Raw genomic sequence first — 4,176 nt, forward strand, 5'->3', positions numbered from 1 at the left:
GGACCAGTGGGGGTGTTACAATTGGTGACAACAGGTGCTCTCACTCCACACTACTTAAAAAGAATGAATCTCATGGCATTCAAGTAAAAGGCAAAGGTATGGAGAATGGAACTATGCAACTTCATTGAATATCTTGAAGTTCTGTTGATTGTGATCATAGCTATGTTCTTGCCATTCAATTGGTAGTTTCTTAGATAAGGTGCTTTATGCTTTAAAATGTTGTTCCTTTGGTATACCTAAGAAAATACTTCTTAATCATGGTGTGCTTAGACATTGTGCTTTATATGCATGATCTTGTCGTTTTTCAATTGTGTATATGTGTTGCAATGATCATCATGTGTGATGCGTGCCTAGGTTGCTTTTAAAATGTTATATATCTTGAGGCATGCATTGTTTCCACTAGTCATAAGTTGTATTATGTCATCTATCCAATTGGTATCTTTTTGTGATGCAATTGATATATTATGCCTAGACCAAGATATGTTGTGATCCCTTCTAGTTCTGAGGATGCTATAATGTGCAAGGTGCAAGTCATTCAAATACTTGATGCACAACTTTAGGGGGAGCACACATAACTTGTGTCTTTTGAGACTAACTGTTTCTTGAGTGATCCTATATAGCCTCAATGTGGAAAAGAGAAGATGAGCAAGAAATGGAGCAATCAGGACTTGGGTACCTCCACAAGTCGAGTAATTGGTATCTAAAGTTGTGAGTAATTGCATATTTAAAGATTGCTCATGCTCTATAATAGTTGGTGATCCTAGATGCTTATCTTTAAATATCATGGAGCTATGACAGCGATGATGGTTCAATTGGTAGCCCTGGTAGTGTGCTTCAATTGGTATCTTTTGATAATCACTAGAATAGAAGCTTCATCTTGTGCCAAAATACTATAACTTGTTCTAAGTTTGGTGTCTTAGCAACAAGAAAAGGTCAGGATAAAGGATCAGGCATAAGTGTGAAGGAGCTCCCTAGAGATAAAAATTTTAAGATGGAAATCTTAAATTGATGGAAAAAGGAACTCCGCCTACTTAGATGGTAAGTACACCATAACAATGGTAAAGGTACAAAAGGAGGTATTGACCTTTTTGCGTATTTGTATCTTAATTTTTCTCCAATGCTTGTGTTGCATATGTTTAATGTGTAAGGGGGAGTTATGTTAATTTTACCTGCTTAATACCCTGCTGTCCCTTGACATCATTCTATGTTCTTGCTTGAATATGGTTTTGGTGTTTGATGTCAAAGGGGGAGAATTTGTGCATTAAAGCTTACCTCGACCTGAGAGGAAAGCTTATCTTAAGTGTGAAGAGGGTGAAGAAAGCTTATCTTAAGTGTGAAGAGGGTGAAGATGAAGATTATTTTTGTTTGTGATAAAGGACCCAAAGGGGTTTCCTTGTGTTCCTTTGATCTTAAGGAAGAATGTGTTAGTTTTGTTGATAATACTTATCATATGCTTTTTGTTGTATTATATGGCGATAATGCATAATTAGTGCTTCCATTGATATGAATCAATTGGTATCTATTGTGCTTGTCTTGTAATAGATATTCATGTGGTTTTGGTGCTTGATAATACTTATCATATGCTTTTTGTTGTATTATATGGTGATAATGCATAATTAGTGCTTCCATTGATATGAATCAATTGGTATCTATTATGCTTGTCTTGTAATAGACATTCATGTGGTTCTGGTGCTTTAAATTGGTATCTTAATGGCGAATAGTGGTAGGATGATATTCCTGTTGTATATCCATTTAATTGGTGGTTAACTCTGATTCTGTGCATTTGTGTGTTATACGCATGACATTTTAATTATTGACACAATGCATCCCACAGGTGCTAAGGTGTAGTAATGCTTCGAATTAGCCTAACTATGTGCAATTTGGCATATAAGGCCAAAGTTAAGATTTTAATGTAAGCACATATTTAGGGGGAGCATTCTATAAACTTAGAATTCAAAATTTGTGCTTTAAATCTTATTCTTGTGTAAGCTTTAATTGTGTTGCCATCAATCACCAAAAAGGGGGAGATTGAAAGCTCTCTTGTGGATTTTGGTGTTTAGATGACAACCCAATTAAAAGACTAACAAGTGTGCTAAGTGTTGAACAGGTGCTTAATGCAAATCTAACAGGGTTCAACACAAGTGAACAAGTTTGATGGTCCAAAGACTAGATCATCTATAGATAATGGACATCACAAGATCATCTATAGATAATGGACATCACAAGTAAGATGGACATTGCTTAAGTGAGACTCGATGTGCGTAACTCAGAGACAACCGATCAAGCCAAGGATGGAGGCAAGAAGAGCTTCGAGGTACCGAGTGCACGGGAGAAGGTCAAGGAGACCAGGAACCCAAAGCCAGGGGTGAAGAAGAAGACATGCAAAGTCAAGGTTGATCGAGTTAAGAAGAGTTATGGTGCATCAAGGATCACTACATAAGGACATGACTTACAAACCAATGAGGTAACATCTACAATTATGTGGTGTAAGTCATAAAGCTCATGATCAAGCTCTAGAAGTGAACAAGGTATGTTTCTAGACTCAGTGAATTGTTTTGTTCACTAACATGGTTATCTGAGTGCTAGAAACAGTGCCAAGAAAAGAAGAAAAGAGTTGGAGAAGGTATGGCTTTGTATAGCCAAAACCAGCACCAGCCTGGCACACCGGACTGTCCGGTGGTGCACTGGACAGTGTCCGGTGCCCCAGGCTGGGTCGGCGTCAACTAGGCGCTCTCGGGAAAAGTCTGGCGGCGTGCGACTATAATTCACCGGACTGTCCGGTGGTACACCGGACTGTCCGGTGAGCCAACGGTCGACTGCGCCAATGGTTGGCAGCGCAATCAGTGGGCGACGCGTGGCCTGAGCCAACGGTTAGTTGGCTCACCGGACTGTCCGGTGTGCACCGGACAGTGTCCGGTGAACCAAGAGGACCGTTGCTCCAACGGTCAGCTGAGCCTGATATGGAAGGAGATCGCGCACCGGACAAGCTACAGGACCTGTCCGGTGGTGCACCGGACTGTCCGATGCGCCACCCGACAGAAAAGCAAATATTGCCTTCCAAAATGAATTCCAACGGCTCCTAGGCCCCTTGGGTCTATAAAAGGGACCCCTAGGCGTCTCCAACAAGTACACAAGTGCAACCAACAATTGTATACATCATTTGGATTAATTCTCTGTCTCCCTCTCGTGTATATCTCTCTAGTTTGTGTAGAGGCAAAGCTATAAGCCTTTAGAGAGTGGAGAAGTGCTGCTGAGAGCTAGAGCAAAGTCTTGAGCGCATTGTTACTCTGCCGGAGTGCTGTCAAGAAGACTGTAAGCAGCCACGGCGTTGTTGTAACCAACAACAACATAGTGGAAGGCTCTATCTGTCATACTGACAGATTTGAGCAAACGGAGGAAGGAGTTGAAATAGACTCCAAGCCCAAGTGTGGCTAACTCCAACGAGGACTAGGCAAGCATTTCAAGATTGGCCGAACCTCGGGATAAATCCCTACGTCTGTGTGCTCTGCTCTGTGCTGTGTGCTGATTCTTTGTCTTTCTTACTCTTTATATCTGCACTTCAATACTTATTTGTGGTACAAGTTATATTTGAAGTGCAGGGCATTTTAAGACATGATCTTCTATTCCGTTGCAACCTACTCGAAGGGTTTTTCATTCCACTACGATCCAGCCTTCGAGTAGAGTAAGAATTTAAGTTTTAAAGTGATAATTATTATTCGCCTATTCACCCCCCTCTAGGCGACATCCAGATCCTGTTCCCGGGCATAGGGAACTTTCAAAAAGGTCCTCGATCAGCAAGCCTACATCGACACGGTCCTTAATCGACTCAGATAGAGACACTACACCGAGACTTTCTTCTCGTGCAAGTCACCCGCCTGGTCTCGTCTTTATTATTTAAAACCCAAAGTTTGGTACCTGGTCGAGGTACATCTTTTCCGATGTTGAACCCATCACGGCCATGATGGATTCACCATCAAGTTTTATTTTTGAAAACATCCCATCCCATCTGAAGCATCATCTTTTGTTTAAAACAAAACATTTTTCTTCTAAAGCAAGACTAAGCATCAGGAAACTTTTTTAAGTAAAACAGGTATTAAGGAATGGTAATCAATTTCAAGGTAGGAAATGCAGCAATTGTTTAGCACACAACTCCTATCACCTAATGCATCAAACAAG

Source organism: Zea mays, chromosome 3 (assembly GCF_902167145.1).
Source record: "Zea mays cultivar B73 chromosome 3, Zm-B73-REFERENCE-NAM-5.0, whole genome shotgun sequence".
In the NCBI taxonomy this organism is placed as follows: domain Eukaryota; kingdom Viridiplantae; phylum Streptophyta; class Magnoliopsida; order Poales; family Poaceae; genus Zea; species Zea mays.